Below are 25909 nucleotides of genomic sequence, written 5' to 3'. Positions count from 1 at the left end.
AAGACTGGGGGAGTTTCCTCTTAATAGGGAGGAGGATTATAAATAGGAAGCCTTGCTCTGACCTCCTTGGGTGAGAAATTCACCCTTCTCTCCTTGACATTGATAACAGCCATGAATTAAGTGATTTGCTTGCCTGTCAAAAGGAGATTTTCCTCTGTGGAGTGAGCTTGACTCTCTCTTCCAGCCCTCCCCATCACCACTGCCATCCCCATCTCCTTGCTTCCCCTCCATCTTTTATGGCTGTTGCCATGGTGCCCAGAGAGAGCAAAGCACCGCAGCAGGGGAGGAGGAGGAGGAGGAGGAGGCGGTGCATGCTGCAATTTCCAGGCTCTGTCTCTGTGAGCTCATCAACCTCCTCCCTCCTCCTCCTCCAAGGAAGGAGGTGGCTGTCTTGCTGGTGGGTGGGTGGTTTCCATCTTCAGCATCACCAAGCCGGAGGGAGGGAGGGGTGAATAGATGCTGATGTTGTGCTCTGAAGCCACCTCCAGGGAAGGGAAAATGGATCTGGCTCACCCATCCCTCCTTGCCTTTCAGCATCATCCCTTAGCTTCAACATGGTGAGCATGATGTGATCCCGAACTGTGGGCTCTATCACTGTTTTTTTTTTAGGGTGGGGGGATTTCAGTTTGGCTCGGGCTGATCCAATGGCCATGGGCATTTGCTGTTTTTCTTTCTGTCTCTTGGCATCTGCATCCTAACCATGCAACAATGACTTTCATCTGAGCTGCCAGAAAGGGTGGGGGAGGGGGTTTGTGTGAGAGTGAGGGGAAAGCAAAGATGGAGAGGGATTGAAGACTGATTAGAGGCCGTCTTGGGAAATGCGACTCTAGGATTAATTGTAACAATCATTGGACATAGAGATGCTTTTATATATGGTCATTTCCATTAGTGAAAAACACCAGGATGTACTGTAAATGGCTGTCAGACTGGGAAAATGCAGTTGCTGTTTCTGATGGGTTTTAATTCCTCCTTGTGATTTCCAAATACTGGGCCGGGCCTTAATGAAGTCCAATGTGCTCTAACCAGCTGTAGCAATGCCAGAAATAAGCAACCTCAGATCCTGACCGTAACTGATCTATGGATATCTTTAACATAGCGGTGGTTTATATGCTTTGTCTTGATTCATTTTTGTCGCATTGGTTAAAGATCTAGGTCAGATGCAGTATATATGGAAACGTATATGTGTTGGTGTGTCTGTGTTTGCATATTCAATACACATCTGGAGTTCTTTGTAGCTTTGTATGTACCATACATGTGCTGATTTCATTGGCAGGGAGTGACTGACAGCACATTCCACTTGAGCTGGTATGAGTGATTTATAGTCACTTGGTTTCATTTCAGCCACTTTACGGCAGATCTATATTATACGTTTGGAATGTTGTATAGCACTAATTCACAGCTTCTTTCCATTAACTGTCATGGCTACTCTATTACTCTCAAGTCCTATGAGCTTTCTAGATTCATCTGGGGAGCCAGAATGCTAAATTAGATAGGCCTTTGGTCAGATCCAGAGGGGCTCTTCCTATATTCTGTTCAAAAGAAAAAATATAAAGATACTGAACATTGAATAGATTGTTTAGGGAAGCTGGACAAATAATAACAGCCCATCTCTATCAGCCCTCTATTTTGATACTTCATATCACATATGAGTCATATCACAATATCTGCAATTTTTCCGCTTCATTCTGTGGCTGAAATACTCCCTAGATGGCATTTCATCTTCTTAGATTTTAGAAAGAAAGGTATTATGAAAATAAAACCATCAGTTCTATTCTGTATCACTTAGTTTAACAACAGAATTTAGATAGAGACATCTATTATTGTGTTATGTCAAGGATGAGGGAACATGTGGTCCTCCAGATGTTGGACTACAGCTGCTACCATCTCACAACACTGGTTATGCCAGCTAGGGCTGATGGGAATGTTAATCCAACAGGACCTGGAGGACTTCATATTTATTGCTTCAGCCACACCAATACAGAACTATCCTGATATATGGTCTGGGCCCATTTTACATTTTTATTCTACCAAGAGAAATAAATCAAAATGTCAAAATGACATGATACCATGTAAACACCATGTATTGTGGTAGTACTCATTCTAGTTGCAGATTCACAACATGACTGCCTAATAGAGCTATTATCCTATGTAGGCCACATATTTTTTCTAACAAAACAGGTGTTAGATATCAACTGTAGTCACAATAATTATGTTTTTATACCCACAGAAACGTCAGGGGTGGGGGCTAAAAGTTATCACATCTTGAGGGAACAAATGTGCCTTTTTACTTTCTCTTTCATTGAGAAATAGACAACTGGTGATGTTCCTGATGCCAGACTGTATCTTCCATAATCCCTCACCATTGGCTATACTGGATGGGATTTAGGGAATTTACAGTCCAACATCTGGGAGACCACACATTGCTCTTGATTAGTTAATTAAATTGGAACTGTTTCTTTAATATAAGTGATTTCTTCAAAAATATATGAGGAAATAAGGCATAAAATCATCAGATGCTCTTCTATGGCATCGTTTTAACCTTTGGAGAATTAATTTTACAAACAATCCCTTAACTGGTACATTGGTTTCAAGGAAGATGGCATTTAATAAAAGAACCCAAGAGTGATTTGAGATGATAATTTGGAAAGTTTACTATTTCTTTAATACCAATGATGTGATCAGTGAGATACAGATATCCTGTCCACTGGGTTCACAATAAAAAGACATTTCCAGAGTATTTATAGCACAATGAACACACATGTATTTCTCATTCAGAGCACATAGCCTTTCAAGTTACTACATTTTTCCAAAAAAAATCATTGCCTTAAAGAAATACTCTTAAAAATGGAACATGGAAATGACAATCAAATGTTATAACCATGTGCATATCCTACAGATACTTAGAAAAGAGTCAGGATTGACCTAAAAACAGTTTATAAATATAAACAAACTAGATTTGTTGCCAGTTATTTTGATAGGAATTTTAACTGTGGAGGGAAAGAAGTGCTAAGGGGAGTGTTCATCTAGTAATGGGTCCCCAATCAAATGTCCAAAATTAAGCTAATTTGTACATAACTGCCAACACCAAACAGGATGTATAAACAATACAAATTGACAAAATTAAATAAAGATAATAGATTGCTTGAAAAATTAAATGTAGTTACTAACAGATTTAATGCTGTTATTTTTTGAATGAATGAAAGCTCTTGTAGGAAGGGAACCTATAGGGAGGGAACAGGAAATCTCTACTGCTTTCATTATAGTACTTGCTGTATACTATGAAGCATCCTTGAAAGCCATTTGTTTGTTTATTATAAAATACTACTATTGTCCTAACTACAGCATACATTACTACTGGCAGGTGTTATGTGGAATATAATTTCATATTCACAGAGCAAACATCTAGCATTAAGTGTCCTTTGGATAAATGCTGACAAATCAGGAATGGACTTAATTACAGTTGGCTTCAAGGTTTGTAGGGAGGGGGGCTGGGCAATCCACCCTCTGCCTCCCCCAATATACACACAAATGTGTTTACACATAATGTTGCTGTTGTAGCAACCACCAGCTCCCTCCTTTCCCTCTCAGGCAGTGGGCTTAATTAATAATATTGCCGTAAAGAAAAAAGGTATTATTATGTGGTGACCAACTTATTTTCCAACACATGGATAGAATGTGACTTTCATGTTCAGAGGAGAACCAAGTAAACATGTGGTGGGGTCTCATTAAAGTCAAGTTGCCTTAAATAAGGCAACAGATAACATGGACATCTTTTGCAAATAATCCATCATTTTTCAAGTTTTTGAGGAGGGTATCCAAAAATAGCATCTTATAGCAGTGATGGTATTTCTTTCTATAATCCATGTCACCATACACTCAACTATCCTGGTTTGTCATCCTACTCAATGATGTTGATTGGCCACATGAGTCCCAGTTTACATGTTTGAAATATTGGAGGTATGTGCCAGCCTTGTGAATGGGTGCCTTCTGTTGGGCTGTGGTGTACCTAATTGAAGTGTGAATACTGTTGCTGCCTTGTGAAGGAAACCATACTGCTACTCACCCCTTTTAAATTATGAGAATATAGAATATGCTTGGCTTTAAAAGATATTGTATAAAATTCTATATGTTCACATCTAACTGCTTCATGCAAGCTACAATTTAAAAAGAAATGCAATATAGCTCACAACAGACAGTGAATAGATTGTACACATGCCTGACTGAAGCCCTCTCACATTACACAGTTGTAGGGCTCTGATTCTACTTTTAATGCAGTAACTGCATCCTATGCAGTCCTAGGGTCTAAGGGTCTAAGGTAAAGAAAAAAGTTTCCCCCTGACATTAAGTCTAGTCATATTTGACTCTGGGGTTGGTGCTCATTGCCATTTCTAAGCCGAAGAGCCGGCATTTTCGAACTGCTAGGTTGGCAGAAGCTGGGGCTAACAACAGCTACCCGACTTCCCTGAATTCAAACTGCTGATTTTTTGGTCAGCAAGTTCAGCAGCTCAGTGGTTTAACTTGCTGAGCCAACGGAGGATCACCCTAGGGTCTAAATGTCTCCCTAAATTGCAAATTAATTATAGCATTCCATAAGACATAGTCTTGGCAGATAAAGGGGAATCTTAGCACTTCCAATGTATAATGTGAAAGGGTCCCATATTCTGACTGTGGATGGGAGACTTTAAGGCCCCAGCTACATTTCCTTTTTACTAACTTTTTAAAATCTATACTCAGGATTTGGACTGGGCAGACTTTCAAAGAGAGCATTCTTCTTTGACAGCACTTCAGTAAAGAACTCTCCTCAGTAACGTAGGACACTTGACACCCTTAGGACTTATCTATTCTCTGGCCACTAAATCTGCAACCAGTTCAAAGCAGTAATGCTCCAAACTGGACACAAAGGTGGCCACACAATCCATCCTTATCCTGTGGCAATGGCAAAGTGAAATCTTCACTATCCAACTGAGCTAATACCAGTTTGGTTCCTCTGGACTGATACCTGATTTTTCCTGTTGCTGTGGCCACTGCTGGACAGCAATAGAGGTCCAGAATTGCTCCTGGCCACTGCAAGCATCCCATGCTGACATCAGCAGAGGTCCCCATATGACCAAAAGAAGAAGGGGCCACCTGGCAACTGCAAAGGTGGTGACATGGGCCCCATCCATGATCTTTTCCCTTCAGTGCAGGAAAAAGGGAATGTCTTTGGCAGCAGCCCACATATACAGCAAACTGGTCCATAGCAGTCGTGAACATGCTATCCGCACTGTGCCTAAGTTGTGTGGTTGCTCTGGAGCAGGGTCCCCAAACTAAGGCCCAGGGGCCGGATGCGGCCCATCGAAGCTATTTATCCGGCCCCCATGGCACAAGGGCAGAAGTGGGTTGGGCTAAATGACTCAAGGGGTCTCTTCTTCTCTTACAACCATTATTATAATTATAATGATAATAATAATATTATTATTATTATTAACATTGAGGCTGGGTGGCCATCTGTCAGGGGTGCTTTGTTTGTGCTTTTGGTGCACAGAGGCAGAAGGGGGTTGGACTAAATGGCCCAAGGGGTCTCTTCCAACCCTTATTATTATTATTATTATTATTATTATTATTATTATTATTATTATTATTAACATTGAGGCTGGGTGGCCATCTGTCAGGGATGCTTTGCTTGTGCTTTTGGTGCACAGAGGCAGAAGGGGGTTGGACTAAATGGCCCAAAGGGTCTCTTCCAACCCTCTTTGTTATTATTATTATTATTAATTATTATTAATTATTATTGCTTGGTGGCCAACTATAGTCTGGCCCTCCAACAGTCTGAAGGATCGTGAACTGGCCCCCTGTTTTAAAAGTTTGGGGACCCCTGCTCTGGAGTTTTGTACAAACTCCAGAGCATACTCTGGCTTTCCTTAATGTGGGGCTAACCCAGATTAACCTGGTTAATCTCCATGATAAGGATGAAAAGTCCCTGGACATCATGAAGACAACTACACAGTGAGTGTGGGCTATTGAGCCCTTAGTTCTGGAACAGGAAAGATAGAGTATTTTCTTTCAGAGACTCTAGTAGGTAAGTACCACAATTGGTGCCATGGTATTCTCTTTCACCTAATCGCTTCCATTCCACCTGAGAATTTATCAAACCTACCAAATTTATGGCTTCAGTAAAGCAAAGTGTCAGCTGCCCCTTGAATGAGATTGTACTAACATCACTGATATGTTTAATAACATTTACTGCCAGAGTAGAAATATCACAAGAGTAGAAGATTTAATCATGGTTGGTTTTATTCCTAATTTTATCAACAAGATTGCATATTTCATTCACTTATATTTTCAAAATGAGGGAATTGAAAGAAAATACTTTCCCACAGCGTCCTGTTCCTGCATGTGTATTGCTCCTCTCAGGGCATGTTGGTGGAACAGCCAGCTTTGACTATTGCAGGTGCTTCTTCTGTCACCTCCAGGCCCATGGGTATTCCCTCATTGATCTATTTCTCTCTGGTCAGTGAGAAGGGAATACAATAAGATGAATTAAGTAAATCCCTGGATTATTTCTTACATACATGACATACTCTTTCAGTCTTTTAATTGTTATTATTAAGAGTTCAATCCATAAGGGAAACTGTTGGGGGTTGTTCATTGCCACAAAGGTTTACATCAGTCCATGAAAGATTTGGCCACACATTTATTTTTCTAAGTTAGGTGTTATAGGATTCCTTTACCCCTTTGAATGCTAAGGGCTCAGACATCTACATTGATGGAAAAAAAACATTCTGTTTCACACCCCATTTTCCCAGTCCACAGTGATCCTGTTAAGGCCATACACATCATAGTGAGATCGGCATAACTGGCTTCACATAACTGGGAAACTTACTTCAGTGTAATCCTTTCCATTATTTTCAGCCACATGGCTGAAAATGTAAATCTGTGAATATTTATTTATTTATTTATTTATTTATAGTATTTATATTCCGCCCTTCTCACCCCGAAGAGGACTCAGGGCGGATCACATTATACACATATAGGGCAAACATTCAATGCCCATATACACACAGAACAAAGACAGACAGACGCAGAGGCAATTTAACCTTCTCCTGAGGAGATGTTTGATTCTGGCTACAGAGGGGAGCAGCTGCTTCATCATCCACTCTGACCGCACTTCCTCATTCCAATGTCGTAAATTAGTTAAATTTGCCTCCCCACTGTTTATAAGTGGTACCTTATCTCCTACTTGATAGATGCAACTATCTTTGCTAGGTCAGCAATGAGCAGGGGCTATTTTTTTTTTAATTGACGGGTGCTCACCCCGCCACGGGCTGGCCTCGAACTCATGACCTCATGGTCAGAGTGATTTATTACAGCAGGCTGCTCACCAGCCTGCGCCACAGCCTGTGCCACACAAAGATGCAATAACCTTTCTTATCTCACACACCTGTATTCCCATAATATATGATGCCTTGTACACACAACTAGCTTATTCAACTTTATTCTTCTAAGTTCCTACAGTTTACTTTTTCTATTGCGTCATGACTGAAAATAGGTTTTCAGTATAACTCAATATATAAAACCAGGGTAGGTTTTTTTGTAAGAATAGCATGCAAGCATCATATTTTTACCACTGAAATACATATAAATACCAATTAAGTGGAATGAAACCAGTAAATACACTACTTCTATACTCTTGGATGTTCTGTATTAATACAGTGTAAAGAGTGTATATCAGACCCTCCCATACAGGAGAACTTTTACAGATATTGTTGTGATGATTGTCATATGTGGTAAATAATACCAGTTTTCAATTGTTTATTTATATGTGTACTCGCACACATACCATACCTTTCAACATTTCACATAAAAAATAGAGACTCGTGTGATGAAGCAACATCAGCAAAAGTTCTTAATGAGGAAGAACACACAAGAAAAAAAGCTGCTGCAGTTTGCTTTTGCCTGAGTCTACTGGGAAGGACATGATTCTGCCCACACTTCTCTTCAACCCTCACTGAGTTAATTGAGCACAAATTACTTTTGCATTTGAAACTATGTTTGCAGCAAATGATGTAAGTTAAGAATGAAGGAGGAAATGAGGGAATGGAGAGAAACCAAGCTTGAAAAAGTGAGACAGGAGAGCTGAACAAGAGAAATAACAGAGATTTTAATCATAACTGTCCATGCCAAATCAGGACAGTTGAGGGATGTGATACATGCATCATTGTTTTCAAAGGCTGTCATAACGGGGCAGAAGGACCTGTCGTACTCATCTGTCTATAGATGCTCATTACACTCAGGGTTATTCTGTGCTCTGCCAGAAGTAAAATATTAACAGCATGCTCACCTTTGTGTGTAGCACAACTCTTGACAGCATATAAGAACAAGGAGCCAAATGTTTCTTAACCAGCATCCACCAGAAAAAAGCAGTGGTGGTGATGGTGGCAGCATCAGTTGCATAGCAGGATGGAGGTAATAGGCCATTTTTCTTTGCAAAGAGAGATGGAACCAATAGACTTCTATTTGAAGGAATAAAATAACCCCTAGGGGCCCATAAAATCTTGGAACCAGCCTTGTGTGTTTACATGTACACAGAAATTTTCCTGCCCAGTAGTTATAATTATACCTGTTTTTAATGATACCATTAATTATTGGTTTTCACAAGGTAATATACAATCAATTTAAGTAATTTAATGTAATGTTAACAATTTAACACTGAAAATATAAAAGGCAAGGATATATTGAACAATATTTTATAAGTTGAAACAGATGTTAAAATCAAGCATCCAAAGAGATGGCATTCCATAATCAGGATGTCCCAATGAGGACACTGTTGTTATTTGCCTTCAGGTCATTTACAAAGTATGACAACCCTAAGGCCAACCTTTCACAGAGTTTTCATGACAAAATTTGTTCAGAGGGAGGTTACTTTTGTCTTTCTCTGATGCTGAGAGAGAGTGGCTTGTCCAACATTAGTTTGTGGGTTTCCATGACTGGACATGCATTCGAACCTTGTCTCCAAGGTCATAATGTTGAAACCATTATGCCATGCTGGCTCAACAACAAAGAAGATGCACCTCGTCCCCTCTGCATTTCATTCTTCCTCACTTGCCCATCCCATGCTACAGCTCTGGAAATTTATCTAATGTGGCCTATCACAGAGTCTTATGCATTGTTAATATAAGATTTAAGATTACTGGGCTAAGAGGGAAAGCATTGGGAACATTGGTCCATTTCCTAAAACTTTCTGACTCTCATAAAACAGAGAGCGGCTTCTCGACAAAATTAACAGTGCTCCAATTTATAAACACTTACTTCCATTGAATTCAATGGTACTTGCTGCTCCTAACATTCCTTTCTATTGGCTGAAGTGAGTGGCAGTCTAACACTATCAGGACTACTGTACTTTGTCAAACTTCAACCTATCAAACCGTTGTTTGCTATAACACTTTCTTGTATATGTGTACACAAATGTGAGCTTCTTTCAGATGCATTCCCAGTAATAAGATTAAAGACTAAATCATCTAGTGTTTGTGAAACACTACTCAAGGGGGGAAAGCACTCAGTTTAAATGTTAAGTGTTCCAGCCATTGTCTTTGTTACTCCTCTGCCCTCATTTTACACTTGGCTTCAAAACCAGGTAAAATCATTTAAGCTTCCTTTCAAAGTAAGCACAGTGTGGAGGTTTCCATGGTTGGTCATGGCAGATACTGCTTTTGGGGTACCTCAAACTCCTGAAAGACTTTCCAAGATGTCCTATCATGAGTGAGTCAACTGAGTTTCGCTCTCATTTTATTCATTCTGTTGCTGCATAAGATGTGCAGATATGGGAACCCAAGGGATAAGTCTAACAAATATTTACTGCAGTTGCATGTATTGCAAAGCCATTGAACTCCATTCTTCAGGGACCATTTGAAAATGTGGATGCCTCTGATTTTACAGTCATTCCTGTACCTCTTGCAACTGTCAATCTTAAGTCATCACAGTCCAGAATATACTCCTAAACCCTGATCTACCACTTCTTCACATTTTTCATCTTTTCGCCATATTGCTGTTGGGATTAAGCATCATAGCCATCAGAAGAAAGTGCATTAAAGACAATCTCCTTAGAATAATCAAATTACATACAATACTTTTCTTAGCTTTATTTATATTCATGTTCATATATCATCCCTAACATATGTAACTTGAATATTTAAGCTAATTATTCCACATTCCTTATGGAGAAAGGGGGACCATGCAGATGCTTTATTAATTAGCACTAAAATTACCTCATAAAAATGTGTGGGTTTCGCTTACTCTCTCTGTAGTTCTTGCTTAAGAAAACCCAAGATGCATATTTATTTTCATTTAATTTCAGCAATGCTGTAAACAACATTTCTTTAACTTCTATCCTAATGGTCAACAAACACATGGGGTAATGGATTGAGTTGAGAATGACCATGCTAACACCTCTCCCTCCATAGCTGACCTTACTGTTCTCTATGTGCTGTGAGTGAAAATTCTGCAACAAAAAAGCAATCATATTTGTCCTGGTACTCACTACACAAACACAGAGTCTCAAAGTCTCCCCATAGCAAGTATTCACCACTAATGCATGGAGAATGACAAGGATGATAATGGGGTGGCGAAGTGCAGCTTGCATGGTCATCCTCATGCTTTTCCTCCAGTGTTGATTCCAGCAAAATGCAAAACAGCTCAATGAGTTTAATTTCAAACTTGAAAATTAAATGCACTGGTCAGAAAATAGTCAGAAAAAAATCAGTATACAAAACCAATAATTCCTCCTGAACTGATATGGGCCAGATCTACCTTAGCTACGACTGGTGACAAATATTAGAGGTTGTGGAGAAGTCAGTAGCAGGCGGCCCCGTCAATTCCCCTCTGCTGGAAACGAGAATGGTGCATTTCTAGGCATCCCTTATGTTAGCTGGCTACCCTGAAGTCCAGTTGAAGATGCTATCCCACCAGTAGCTTGAAGCAAGATCAGATCCAAAGCAATGGATTCAAATTGCAGGAAAAAGATTCCACCTAAACATTAATAATATTGTTATTACAGTATTATTAATTATTGTTACTATTATTAACAAACATTAATGCTCTTGTTTTTTGTTTACATTTTTATGATTTTCATTTTATATAGACATTGAACATCTTCCTGTTGTGTTGGAAATTGCCCTGAGTCTCCATGGGAAGATAGGGAGGGGTACAAATAAATTATTATTATTATTATTATTATTATTATTATTATTATTCCTGAGGTTAAGACCTGTTTGGCGGTGGAATATGCCGCCTCACAGGGTGGTAGAGTCTCCTTTTCTGGTGTGTTTTTAGCAGAGGCTGAATGGCAATCTGTTAGGGGTACTTTGATTTTGTGTTCCTGCATGGAAGGGGGTTGGACTGGATGGCCCTTGTGGTAGCTTCCAACTCTATGATAAAAGAAATTGCTATCTTGACCTTTGCCTCAAACATCAAGTTGTCTTGGAATGACCTCGGGATTAATAGCAGTACCAAGTCATGTACTTCTGCAAGCAGGTTCTGTAGCTCAGTTGTTCTTAGTATATCTGGTGTGTAGGAGTGACACTTTTTATATGGGCCAGGGACCAGTTCCATATTTGTACCATTGGCTGCAACTATTTATTTCTTTCCAGAGATTTATAACAAACCAGTTACTAATAGATCACTGACCAAAACCATTACATGGACTTTGAGAAGCACTACTGTAGTTAATGTCACCAAGCAACCATCCTTACTAAATTACAGAACTAGGTTCTGATTTTGGGAGCCTGTGTGAAATTTGAATGTGTAAACTTTCAGGATCTGGGTCTAAGAGTCATCTCTCTCTCTGCATCCCCTTCCTATCCTTCATACCTGCTAGCACTGAGATTTTGAGCCTGACCCTGAAAGCACTTTAGAACATATGAACAGGGCAGTTATGCTTGCTTACATACATGCCCACATGGCTCTATATAGGTGTTCATAAGATCATCGTAATCTCCTAAAATGGGTCTTACCTTCATCATTTCCTTTTTACTGTCATAAAACAAAGACACCTATTGCCAAGATTTCATGGAACATGGGAACATTTTTTTCCAAATATAATGGCAAGCATTTGTTTAAGTGTCTTATTCCCCCTATTTCTTACCCACCACTCTGTTATCTGATTTAGGGTTGTCTGCAAACTACCTGGGATAGTCTGCAGAATTTGGGATTGTTTGCAGAATGTCTGCAGAGTTGTCCTCTATTTGAACTACGTATTTCATTAGACTGTATGCACTGTTGTACCTGGCGTGCTGCCTTTGCTAAGCCTCAGAGTAAAAAATCACTCCATGAACAAATATTATTAAAATAACAGACAGTGCATAAGATGTCTCTTCTTTTAAACACTGGCTGTACCACTAAAGTATCATTGCTTTATCCACTTTGTATCCCACCCAAGTTGATTTCCAAGGGTCCCGACCATCTAATGCTTCTTACACTGCTGGTCTAGTGGTCTGTTTAGTTTGACTTCCCAGAGCATGCTTTCCTTCAGTTCTAGAGATAAAGGGGAAATGTTAGCCATGTTGTACAAGTTACTCTTTTTGGGTTACAACTCCCATAATTCTCCAGCCAAAATGAAAAGTTTCTAATTCAACTTGCAGATAAATTTTCCTTCTAGCAGGGAAGTTCCCTGCACCTTTTCCTTTTTCTCTCCAGTGGCTGGATTCATTTTTACCTTGTTGTTAGCCCTCCACATTCACTGGGGTTAGGGGAATAGGACCCTAGTGAAAGTGAAAAGCTACACTTAAAGATATTTCTATTTTTTACATCTCTAGGAATGTCTAGATCTTCCACCATAACTCTATCATCAGCTTTTGCTGGAAGCTGACCATAGAATCGCATTGGAGAACAGAGAGCAGAGCTTTCTAAACTGTGTGTTGTGACATGTTTGTTCAAGTTATATAAAATATATGAATAAAAGGTTTTCAATCACTGTTACAATTTATCTATCTATCTGTATTTCTTATAAGGGGTTGGTTCAACCTCTGGTTTGCTAAAGAAAAACTGAATTACTGTGTTGCAAAATGATGTACTTGTAAAACCAACATGAAATGTTTGGAAAGCTCTGACCTCAAGATTCCTAGAGAGAATATTTTAATGAAATAAATGAGTAATCAATTCTGCAAAAGTCAAAACCACAAATGTGGAGGGCCGACTGTATATTTTTCCTGGGAGGCCGGAGTTGCACCTTTCCCACTAGCCTAGTTCTTTGATAACTTGCAGAGGCAGGGTGTGCTTCCTTTCAATTTTCCAGTCCAAGGAAATCTCAGGGTCCTTATCATTTTACCAAAAATATCCATCTTGGGAACTGGCTATGTGCATTCTTTCTTTTGTAGCTTGCCATAATTTTTTATTTCTGTCAGCATGATTTCTTTATTATGTTTAATTAACATTTGTGGAATTTAGTTGTCATGCTGCGTATTATTGATTTGTTTCCTTCATTTCTGCACTGAGGAAAGCCTCAAAATAGATTGTGTTATTCTTCTGATTCGCCAGAGAATTTGCCTGGCCTGTTATGTCCCCTATTCTACAGCTTGCCTGTCTTTTCTGTTCAACACTGAATGGATATAGCACCAAAACCTCGTGGTGAAAACAGAAGCTACACTTGCACCTTCCAGTTACTCAGAGAAACATGTCATATTTTCTAGGTTGTTTTATTTATATCCTAAAAGTGAAGATAGTTTTTTTGAGGAGAGGGGACCCATAAATGCACAAATGTTTCCACAATTGCTGTCTAAAGGAGATATTAAAATTTGAAATAATTGACACTAAAATGACATTCTAGGGAATTTATAGCTGCAAAAATGTGTTTCAAATATCCTTTGTAAGACAGGAGTGTAAGAAGCCTTTTTCCCATGGTATGCCTGAATCGGAAATAACTGATTACTAAGGAAGGCCTCTTAGTGGTTCTATTGAGCCAAAGATAATCATAACCCAAGGTACAAAAGCTCCTGTCTGAGCATTTGAATTGCTTCAGATATTTTTGTAGGTCACAGCCTGACCTATATGATTTTTCTCTTTGTATAAGCCATCAGCATCTGTTCCCAATACATTAGTAGGAAGGCTGGAGAAATCTAAATATGATTTGAGGGGCAGGGAAAAGACGCTTCCAAATATGTTTCAAGTGTTATAATTTCACTTTAATATTATTTTTATTTTCCCTCTTTTGGGTGGCAAAGAATTTAGGCTTTATAGCCTTATGTGGCCTATCCTTTCTATGGATAAAAACATATAAAAAGCTGGTGCCTTGAAGTTCCCCATCCACAGCTGGAACCTAGTGCCCTTGCATGCTATGTATTTATACCTCCATGGTTCTATCTGAACTGTCATAGCAACATCCTACGGATTCCTGGGATTTGCAGTTTAGCGGGAGGGGATAGGATTCTCAGACATGGAGCTTCTCTGGTACCTTTGACTAAACTACAATTGCCAGGATTCCATAGTATGCAGCCAGGGAAGTTAAAGTGGATTCATAATGTTGCATTTGTGTAATCTTGAAGGACCCCTAGTTATTGTCTTATAATTTCCACAGCATTAAGAGTCTATAACACTTAACACATTTACCTACGGACAGGACACAATTGTTGAGTGCACATGTTAGTCATGTTTTGCAACCTAACTGAGCAACCATTCTAATCATCGTCATCATCATCATCATCATCATCATCATCATCATCATCATCATCTGAGGTGTTGACAAACTGTCACCCCAGATTCACAGGAACATTAAATGTTCCCTTCTTTTGTGAAGTTTCTGATAATTTTCCTCAAATTAATTTTAAATAAACTATTTAGATATGTGAATGCTAAGTTTGAAGAACCAAACAGTAAAATTTTATCTCAAGAGACAAAACTGACATTTCTTTGGGTGTTAAGTCTCAACAAGAATATTAGAATAGCAGTTCAAGAAAGTTTGCTTTCTCAAAGTTGCTTTTGTCAATGAAAATGCGCCTGTTGGCTTTGACAGTTTCCATGGAGCTAGAACCAGCTCTGAAGGTTTTGCAGAAGCATTGTTCACATTTTAGACAGAGAGCCAATGATAATACAAATATCTGTGGCTTCGTAAACTTGTTTTTTAATGACTAGCCTTTCACAGAGCAGCGAACAATGCAAAGGCTTGTATATTTTTATCAATGAACAAAATCTGAAGTGTTGTTGTTTTTATATACATGTTTTTACAGAATACAGTGCTCACAGAAATTCTTTTCAATGATTCTATGCTTTCAGTAAGGATATATTTGTCTATTCCTGGTATTAAAAAGTGATTAAAGAGAAAGAGTGGTGTTGGCTAGACTGCATTGTTCTGTAAGCTATAATATCAAATTGTAAGCATTATCTCTTGGTGAATTTAGATGTCTGGTCCAGTTGCTGATGGTTTTTGTTTGTATGTTTTTTGAGAGAGAGGAAGAGAAAAAAGAACCCTTTGTTTTTATTAAGCTTTCTCAAAAATAAGAATAAAACAAAGAAATAAAAAATAAATACAATATCACATATAAAATTCAATAACTCATTAACTCACATATTGTTCCATGTCAAAATTTTCTGTAATTATTTCCTTTTCTCCCAATCTTAAACCCTCCCTCCCATTCCCTTCCCCTTTGAAACAGACTAGCTATTTAATTTAATATCCATTACTTTTAATGTGGAAGGTCATTTTAATTGTGTCTTTCAGTTACTTGTTCCCTTCTATCCCATTCACATAATCAACCCATTTGCCATAATTTCTCATCCGTCTTCACTTCTCTGACCATTATATATAGCCCCTTTCCCAATATAAAAGCAAACATCGTATAGTCCACTGCAGGTTTAGTTATTGATTTTGAATTTGTAACCCTAAATCTATAACTTCTGTAAATTCTGTCCTTGTAGTCAACTAAGGCCAGTGTCTTTCTCCTTCCCTTGCTTTCTTCTTTGACTTTCTATGAATAGTTTCTTCTGAACACATTTTTTTCTATTGGCTTTACCATTACTATGACACTCATACTGACAGCCATTTAACTGATGAAAAGCAGGATGCATGTGTCTAAGCATCATCAGAATGTGGTCAAGATGGCAAAAGTTATTAATGGGGAAGAATCCACAAGCTAGGAGAGGTTGCAGCAGTTTGCTTTTGTCTGAGCCTACTGAAAATGGCAAGATTCTCCCCTTCCTCTCCTTTTAAAACTGCTGAGTAAATTGAATGCAACCTAATTTTGTGTTTGACTGCAGTTGCAAATCCCAGCTTATAGGTGTGTGCACAGTTTAAACTAGCACACTTAAAGGCATGATTTTAAAAGAATGGCGTGTTGTTTTCCTTGGACTTTTAATAGCTGTCAGTCTAAGATTTATAAAATTGTTTCAAATGTTACCTATTATTTTACAGTTATTTTTAATGGCTTAAGTTTTTAATGCGTATTTTCTGTCACTAAATAATGCATATTTTAAGTTCATTTTTGATCTGTAGTTAATATTTGATTTAAGTATACCTGTTTTAAATGTTTGGTCCTATAATCTGCTTTCTACACAAGCCCATTGTCCAGCCCCCTTAAATTTCTGATCTGCCCACCATATTCCTGGTTCTGGTCATTGAGGTTTGCTTTGATTCATTTTAATGATTTTTTTATATATTCTACTGTTTTTAATTGTTTAATTACAGTAGATTGTTACGGTTTATTATGTTTTTAAATATGTTTTTAGTTGGTTAACTCTGTTGTTACTGGGCTTGGTCCTGCTTGTAAGTCGCCCTGTGTCCCTTTGAGGAGATAGTGGTGGGATATAAAAATAAATTTATTATTATTATTGGTTAACTGAGCTTTCCTCAGATTACTACCTAACAATAGCAGCAGTAACAATGGGCAGAAAGGCCTAAGCCAGTGATTCCCAAAGTGGGCGCTACCGCCCCCTGGTGGGTGCTGCAGCGATCCAGGGGGGCAGTGATGGCACCTATTAGGAGATGGGGCGGGGCTAGGGGAGGGGCGGGGCCTCTTCCTAAGTGCTGGAGACAGGGCTGAGCACCTGAGGTGCCTTTTAGGACACAGGGAGCAGAGCTAGAGGAGTTAGTGTGGCCTCCTTCCAAGTGTCTGAGACAGGGCTGAGCCTATCCTGAGAGGCCTTTTAGGACTAAATGGCGGGGCTAGGGGCGGGGTCGGGGCCTCTTCCCAAGAGCACGAGACAGGGCTGAGCCTCTGTATACCTCCCCTGAGGCTCTTGTTAGAACACGGGGGTGGGGTATAGACGTTCAGCCTCATTAGGCACTTGGGAAAAGGCCCCAGCCCCTCCTCTAGCCCCACCCCCTGTGTTTTGGCAGGCGCTGCAGGACAGGGATAGAAGCTCAGCCCTGCCTCAGAGCTCATAAGTCTGCCCATCCCAGTCCTGGCTGCCCATTTCTGGCCCCGCCCACCTCCCCCTCCCCCTCCCAGCCCTGCATCTTGGACTAGGGGAGAGGCTCAGGCCCGCCCTCTTGAGCAGGAGCCACGCCCACCCCTCTAAGCCATGCCCCCCCTTTCCAGGGGGCACTGAGTAATACTTTTTCTGGAAAGGGAACGGTAGGCCAAATAAGTTTGAGAACCACTGGCCTAAACAATGACTAGAAAGGATGACAGCCTAACTGTGGGGAAAAGAATGCTCCAAACTGTGTACAAAAATAGGAAACACATGGAGGGGAAGGATTAAAATGTAGGTTGAAGACAACACTTTGGAGAATTTGATAGTTTCTCACGCCAACTCCATCTGCTGTGATGACTCTTGGGCCTTGTAGTCCTGTTCCTAGTACTATTGTGACAGACGAAGAGGAAAACATGGGATTTTTGCCGGTTCAGCCAGAGCCGGAGCCTCCTCAGTCTCCTCACCTGCAGGATGTTGATGTTTGTCCTCAAGAATCCAGCCAAACAAGCCTTGGGCAGAATTCTCCCCCGTTTTTCCGAAAGGACAATTATAATAGAGATAGAGGGGCGAGGGAGGCTAATCGCCGGTCTCTCAGAATCGCTGCCAGACAATTAGCTGATTAAGCCTGCTTCCCTTGGGAAATTCTAAGGAGTCATGCATCTGGACACAGTTTGGGTTTCACTTCTTGTTCTCCAGGGAAAGTGTTACTTGGCGGGAAAACAAGATCCTATATAGGTGTTTTGCCGCAAGGGGAACCTTGCGGAGTCATTTCGTCAGCTCGAGGAGTGAGATCGTGTGTGGACTCCAGTTCCTTGTTTCCCGGATCAAGTTCAAGCCTGCCTTGTTTCGCGTTTGCCACGGACCTTGTTTTTGCTTCTTGTTGCCTCGTTTCAAGTCTTGTTCTAGCCAAGTATCAAGTTTGTTTTCCAGCCTAGTTGCCAAGTTTCAATGGACTAAAGGACCTTGTCTTCTCCCCACACTATTGCTTGGCAAAGTGTGTGTTTCGGTTATTGGATTATAACTTTGGACTTTAATATCTTATATTGGACAATTTATTCCTGGACTATATTTGACCTCATCAGAAAGGTCTGCTTCTGAACTATATTCTTCACTTGTTTTTATTGACTTTATATATTCCTATAATAAAGATATTAGATAGATTCCGGTCTCTGCGCTTGGTTATTGGTGCTCTGCAGCCTGGGTCCTGACATCTGCTGACATTCCTTCTTCTGAACAGCCTTAAATGTACAGGAGTCTTGTCCTCTTTTACAGCTGGCAGTCTAATAGTTAATAGGTGGCCAAAATGAAGATGAAAGGAAGTCATTATAAAATGACTCTATCATCAATTTTAAAATCGAAGAAAAATATGTTTGAAGGAGCATTTCACATTTTACAAAGAGATGTCACCAGCAGGAGGTTACCTGAAAAATATTGGAGCAGAGCATCATTGTTGTAGCACACTACAGTTTGGGTCCACTTTAAATCCACTTTAGGGAGGGGCCTTTAAACAGCTCAGCCAAACAGGTCCTGGACCTCACCAAACTACAAAGCCCAGAATTCTGTAAGAGGCAGAAATCGGATTTGAAGTGCAAAACTGTTCAAGAGTGATGAGGCCCTTACTCTTGAAAATGTGTCTATTACCAGATTCCAAGTATGAGCAAGGTTCCTTCTACACTGCCCTATGTCCCATGATCTGATCTGTTTGTGTTTATCACAGATTATCTGGCAATGTAGACTCATATAATCCAGTTCAAAGCATATAATGTGGGTTAATATCCTGGGATATAGGGCAGTGTAGAACAGACCTAACAGAGAAATCTGTCCCCTACTTCTGCAGCCTCGCTGCACTGTTACATGACACTGACTGATTTGTGAAGTGGTTCAAAATGACTTCTAAAGACGCTCCAATGGAAACCTGATTGCCTTCCATGCATAAAACTTGGAAGCTGGAGTCATTTTTCACATCCTCAGTCAAAATAGTTTCATTTATATAGAATACTGTACTGTGGCCTCCCCCATCCCATCCTACTATTTGAAAAGGTGACAACTCGCAGGAAGTGGGAGTCAAACAGTGGAGGCTTCCAGTGATCTTGTTTCTACCAATGAAAAGATATTGTGTGCAAATATGGTGTCGTGGTTTAAGCACTGGACTACAACTTTGAAGAGAAGACTTACGACCTTGCCACACAGCCGCAGAGGTGCTCTACTACATAGAGGGGCATGGGGAACCCGGCACCCCAAACCCCACATCACCCAGCTCCAGCTGAGGGCGATCAGATGGGGGGGAAGAGTGAGCATGCATGGAGCACGCAGGTTCCCCCCATGGATTCCAGTGGCAACACAGGAGCCCTCCCGTGTTGCTCTGGCAGTGTCAGTGGTTTCATCTCCTGATGCTTTTCTTTTAAATGTGTAACTCAGATATTACAATGACATGATGCTATCTGCCTCCAGTGCTTGCTTTAGCCCAAATAAATTAAGTGCCATAGTGATCCTAGATGCTTCATTGCTTGGGGAAGTGGGGAAAATTTCTCACTGGATTGGGATTTACAGCTTTCTCAGAGAGAAACTGAGCCTTGAAAGCTGGTGAATGAGCTAAAATGGAGTGAATAAGAGTACTCCTGATAATCAGAGCATTGCAGTTGTAGTTTTTAGGAAAAACTCAAGCAAGCATGAAGGAGAGTCTGGAAGCTGAGAATCTGGAGAGGAGCCATATTTGATCAGTGCCTGCAAGAAGTCAAAGCTGACCTGGAAGCTCAGCTGCAGAGACCTCAGCCAACCCTGAGATTGACTGAAGAGGCCAATTGGGTCCATGAGCAGCTGGCCAATGGAATATTGCAGTCAAATACTGAGAATTAAGAGGCTGTCTTGATTGAATTTTGAGATGTTTGTCCCAGCTGACACCTGGTAGTAGTAAAGGGAGGGAAAGGGGGAAGAAAGAATAGAAATGGCTAGGAATGTAGAAAAGGAATCAAATATTCTCTGAAAAATACTGCATGTCTTTCTTATGATTGTTGGTGGGGCCACAATCAGATATTGCGTCATGATCTCAGGGGGCACTAGAGAAAGAAGGCTAGTCCATTTTACAGGGGAAGGGAGTTGAAGGAGTTAAACCGTTCCCCCCTGTTTTCCTGTTATTCCCCACACCCATGTTGCCTTAGTCGAAACAACCATTGTTTATGATATGGGAAAAGGTGTGTGTGTGTTGGGGGGGAATAACCAACAAAATGTGGAAAATGGTTTTCATCCTTCAACTCTCCCCACCCCCCATAAAATGAATTATCCTTCTCTGTCTAGGCCCCCTTTTGGAGTCCACCCGGATAATGGAACATATGTTTTGTTTATCTAGCCATATAGCTACATCATCAGAAGTGTGTATGGGCAAACTTGTTGACTTCAGAAGGGCTGAAGAAATGTTCATTATGAACTATCACAAATACCTGGATTTCTGCTGCTGCCCACCTGAATTACCTTTACACTGTCACATAGTCTCCATGCTGCTTCTGCTAGGGTCATACCAGGAGAGTGCTTCTCAAGCTATCAGATGCGATGGACTGGCAATTATTATTTTTCCCCAATGTGACACACATACCAGGGTTACACATAGATCTATATATTTGGTCACAAAAATAGAAATCACAACAAAATATTTTTGTTTACCAATACTTACTTACTATATTTATACCCCACTCTTTTCAACCCCGAAGGGGACTCAGAGCGGCTTACAGATTATGGCAAAATTCAATGCCGCATTATACAACAAATAATACATATAACATATCTAATTTTAAAACAATTAAAACATATAAATGCAATAAAACAGATTAAAACATAGTTTAAACAGATTAAAACATAATTTTAATACTGAGTTCATTTGTTATGTTAAAAGCTTTGAATAGACGTACATGTTAATAGCTTTGAATAGAATGTCTGAATGCTGAAAAATCTTGAACTGGGTTTTGTTTGTTTTTTTGTTTGTTTTTAGCCGTGTGGCAAACTTAACCTTTTTTTTCTATGTTATTTTTGCCTTTGGTACTAAATTTTCTGATACAGAAGTAATGCCCAGGAACATATCTGAGGTATACCTCTCATATAAATGAAAGCCTTTCCTCTTTACCTTAGCAACCTTTGCCTTTTTACCTTATGATGGATAATTGCCGCAGAGAAACAAGCAACAGGAATTTCCGGGAGGTGAGGCATTGATTAAGCTAAAGCCTTCCTCTTAGCGATCCTAAAGAAGAGGGCTGTTTTGTTGTGCTGTATTCCTTAATTGGGAACCCCTGATGGCGCAGCGGGCTAAACCACTGAGCTGGTGAACTTGCTGACCAAAAGGTCAATGGTTTCAAACCTAGCAGTTTGAAAACATGCAAATTTGAATAGGTACCGCTCCAGTGGGAAGGTAATGGTGCCCCATGCAGTCATGCTGGCCACATGACCTTGGAGGTGTCTATGGACAGCGTCAGCTCTTCAGCTTAGAAATGGAGCTGAACATCAACCCCCAGAGTAGGACACGACTAGACTTAATGTCAGGGGAAAACCTTTACCTTTACTACTTCTTAATTGTTGTTATTAATTGCCTTCAAGTCAACACCAGTTATGGTGATCCTGTGGATGAAAGACTTCCAAGTCATCCTTCATCAGCAGCCTTGCACAGGGCTTGCAGACTCAGGCACTTGGGAAGAGGCCCCGCCCCCTCCTCTAGCCCCGCCCCCTGTGTCCTGGCAGGCACCGCAGGACAGGGATAGAAGCTCAGCCCTGCCTCAGATCTCGTAACTCTGCCCATCCCATTTGTGGCCCCGCCCACCTCCCCCTCCCAGCCCTGCATCTTGGACTAGGGGAGAGGCTCAGCCCCGCCCCCTTGAGCAGGAGCCACGTCCACCCCTCTAAGCCACGCCCCCTTTTCCAGGGGAGCTGAGTAATACTTTTTCTGGAAAGGGGTTGGTAGGCCAAATAAGTTTGGGAACCACTGTTCTGGATCGTTATTATTTTCTGCTAATAATATGGTGTCATCAGCATATCTTAAATTGTTGATGTTCCTTCCTCTAGTTTTCATGCCTCCTCCTTCTGAATCCAATACTGTTCCCCACATTATATTTTCAACATGCAGGTTACACAGATAAGGTGATAAAACACAACCTTGCCTAATTCTCCTTGACCCCCTTGCTAATTATAAACCATTCTGTTTTGACATATTCAGTTCAAACAGTAACCTCATGACCTGAATATAGGTTGTATATTAGAGCAATCAAATGAAAGCGTATTTAAATCCTTCAATATTTATTGAACTATTTTAGTGCATAGCTTAATTAAGGGCCACATGACTAAGGAGAAATTTCAGAAGATGACATTTGAACCTGCTTCTTTAGACAGCACAAATAATTATTTTCAGAGACATATTTATTTGAAGACAGTTGTGATTCATTAACACCCATCTTGAAAGAATATTTCATGTTCTATCCCTACACTTTCTACAGTCCTAAGTAAATCAGTGACTTAGTTTTCTCAGATGTTACAGTTGATTGACGTTGGGCAGTTGTTTTTATTACTGATGGACTGAACTGTCCATTGTAGGGAAAGATTCTAACTGTTGAGTTTTTATAAGAAAATAACCTCTTCAGAAATAAAGCATATATGGCAATGGATCATTTTTTGCTGTGATGAACTGACAATAGCATTAATAAATTGTATGAAATAATTGAGAGAATCACTGTAGAAGAAATATAAAATTGGAATAGGAAAGGATACATAATATATAAAGCAAAGAGCATGAAATAATAGCTGCTAACAGAGCCATACCTACCTTTGAACAAAGTAGCTGCCTTTGACACTTTACCTTCCAACTGTCCAGATTTGGCAGGGATTTTTTCAGGTAATCCTATCCCACTTTTTCAGCTGTTTTTTACATGTCCCAGTTTCTCTCCTTCCACATTTCCCCTTTGTCTCATGAAAAAGCAAACTGCTGCAGCATCTTCTAGGACCTCTTTTAGGCTGTGTTTTGCTGGCAGTCGCTGACGAAAGGGAAAGCACACAGGACAGCTCATGGTACCCCATGCACCCTCCCTCCTTTCTCCATTGTCCCCATCAGATGGGAGAAAGAGTGTCAACGTGCAGCAATGCCCCCATCATACAGGGAAAGGGGGAGTAAAGTGTGGATAGCTCCATCTGAGATACCCAGAACACACTTTCCTCTCCATGGTGGTGTAGGGGAGGAATATGAGCAGGGCCTTCTGAGCATCATCTGATGATGCTCGGCAGTCCCCATCCAGGCCCAGCCCAAAGCGACAAAACTAGGCTGTTTTAGCCTCATGTGAAGAGGTCCTTAGTGTGATCCTCTTCCTTAAAAGTTTTGTTATCTTGACCACACTTTCATGTTGGTTGTCCACACATATCCCAGTTTTCACCTGTAAACTGTTGGAGAGTATAAGAAGCTGATTTAGGGAGTCATGATGGGCCAGCAAATGGTTGCTTATCATCATTATTGTGTTTTTAGTAGCAGGGGATAGAATAGATGTTTCTGGGATTTCTTACTTTTGGCAAGACAACATCTTTGCAGACCTCAGCTACCATACATATTGTGAAAAGAAAACCTTTGCTGCTCTATTTTGGGAAAAAAAATAATATTTGGATATCTTTTATCAATGTACCGTACCAACTGTCTACATTTTGGAATTATATTTTCAATTATGGAAGAACTTTATATGCATGTTTCTCTTGTTTGTGCAGTAAGAACTTCATATCTGCAGGGGATACATTCCTGGACAAACCACAGTTAAATGGAACTACAGTGAAACGGCACTGAATCATTTTACTGCTGATTCCAGAATACCATAGAGTTGCATTGAGGAATCTAGAGATTTCTAGGGAGGTATCTTTTAAAAGAATTTTCTATGTCCTCCAATGCAACTCTGTGGTAATTTCCAGGGGAAGTATATCATTGAATCACCAATAGGGGTGGGAAACATGCAAATGACTGTGAATTCCAGCAGTTAAATCCAATTTGTCATTGAGTATTCTAAATAGGGTTGCTAGGAAATACAAAAATATCTGGGGGAAATCACACTTTGGCCACCCCTGTGTCAGATCCTAAACAATAAAAGACTTAAGAATTCATAGTACATAATGTTTATAGAAGTTGGAGATTCCCAAAAAATTTGGAGGAAAGAGATCAACCAGTATGGAATTACTCATGAGATTATAATACTTTAACCTTTAACCTCAGCAGTCAAAAGGAAGAAGCTTTCACACTGAAAGAAGAGAAAGCTGACAATTTAGGTCTAAACAATCTGGTACAGAATAAGGTGGTATATTTTTAACATCTCCCCATGATGCTATATGATTCAGTGGGACTTTATTATCCTTGGTGTTGCTGAGTTCCATCACAGGCAATTCAATCTGCACTCTCAATTACTGAAACATATCTGGTTATCAGATGCTATTTTATATGATTTCACATACTGTATTTATATCCTTCCTATCTACCAGTTCCCAGAGTGGCCACAGAAGTGTTCTCAGGTGATTTCACATTCAGACATTTTTAGGGCTCTATGGTCCTTAGTTTCAGCTTGGTTGCTGATAGCAGTGGCCTTCAAACCGCAATCAGAACTTCATGTGAATTTCACGTGAACTGGGGGACAATCAGCTCTCTACATTAACAAATTCTACATCCACAAATTCAACTAACCACAGCTCAAAAATATTTTTTTCAATCCAAAAGGCAAACCTTTATTTTGCCATTTTATAGAAGAGATGCCATTTTACTACACCACTGTAAATAATGGGACCTTAACATCTCCAGAATTTGTGATCCACAGGGGCCCTGGTATCAAACCTTAGCAGATTTCAAGGACCCATTGTATTCAAGAACAGCCGGTGCAATGTTTCAGCTGAGCACGTGACCTCCATTGAGACATAGAATTCACTATACAGACAGTACCCAAATTATTTTTATATGTCAGAAAAGGTACATTTTAACAACTAACTCCAGATACCCACACACACATACACACACACACACACACACACACACACACACACATGCTGTGCCCGACCATGCGTTGCTGTGGCATTGTCCTAAGTGGGTTTTTGTTTATGGAGGCAAGTGCGAATGTTGTAATTAGTCACCTTGATAAGCATTGAATGGGCTTGCAGCTTCAAAGCGTGGTTGTTCCCTCCCTGGGGGAATCCTTTGTTGAGAGGTGTTAGCTGGCTCTGGTTGTTTCCTGTCTGGAATACCCTTTTTTAAGAGTGTTGTTCTTTATTTACTGTCCACATTGTAGAGTTTTTTAAATGCTGGATGCCAGGTTTTGTTCATTTTGATGGTTCTCAGGAACCCAATAATAATAATGATGACGATGATGATGATGACGACTCTGAGGGGGAATCTTTTGTTGGGAGGTTTTAGCTGGCTCTGATTGTTTCCTGTCTGGAATATGTCTAGCTGTGTTCAACTTGTTGTGGAAACAAGAATTGGTGAGAAAACATTAGTGGAGACATCTTTGCCCCATGATAACTCTTTCAGGAGTGAATTTCCTTTCTG

The 25909-nt window shown here is 40.1% G+C and overlaps 1 protein-coding gene across 1 annotated transcript in view; it reads left to right on the top strand.

Annotated features, from left to right (window-relative positions):
• Positions 1–353: 353 nt before the first annotated feature.
• LOC100560702 (janus kinase and microtubule-interacting protein 2) overlaps positions 354–25909 on the top strand; it is a 124388-nt gene continuing 98832 nt past the window's right edge. Inside the window, exon 1 of the mRNA XM_003217438.4 lies at positions 354–557. The gene's annotated coding sequence lies outside the window, so the exon portion shown is untranslated. The remainder of the gene's footprint in view (positions 558–25909) is intronic.

The sequence above is a fragment of the Anolis carolinensis genome, chromosome 2 (genome assembly GCF_035594765.1).
Source record: "Anolis carolinensis isolate JA03-04 chromosome 2, rAnoCar3.1.pri, whole genome shotgun sequence".
NCBI classification, from domain to species: Eukaryota; Metazoa; Chordata; class Lepidosauria; order Squamata; family Dactyloidae; genus Anolis; species Anolis carolinensis.
Note: the sequence above shows the minus strand (reverse complement) of the source record. Positions and strands in the feature narration are given on the sequence as shown.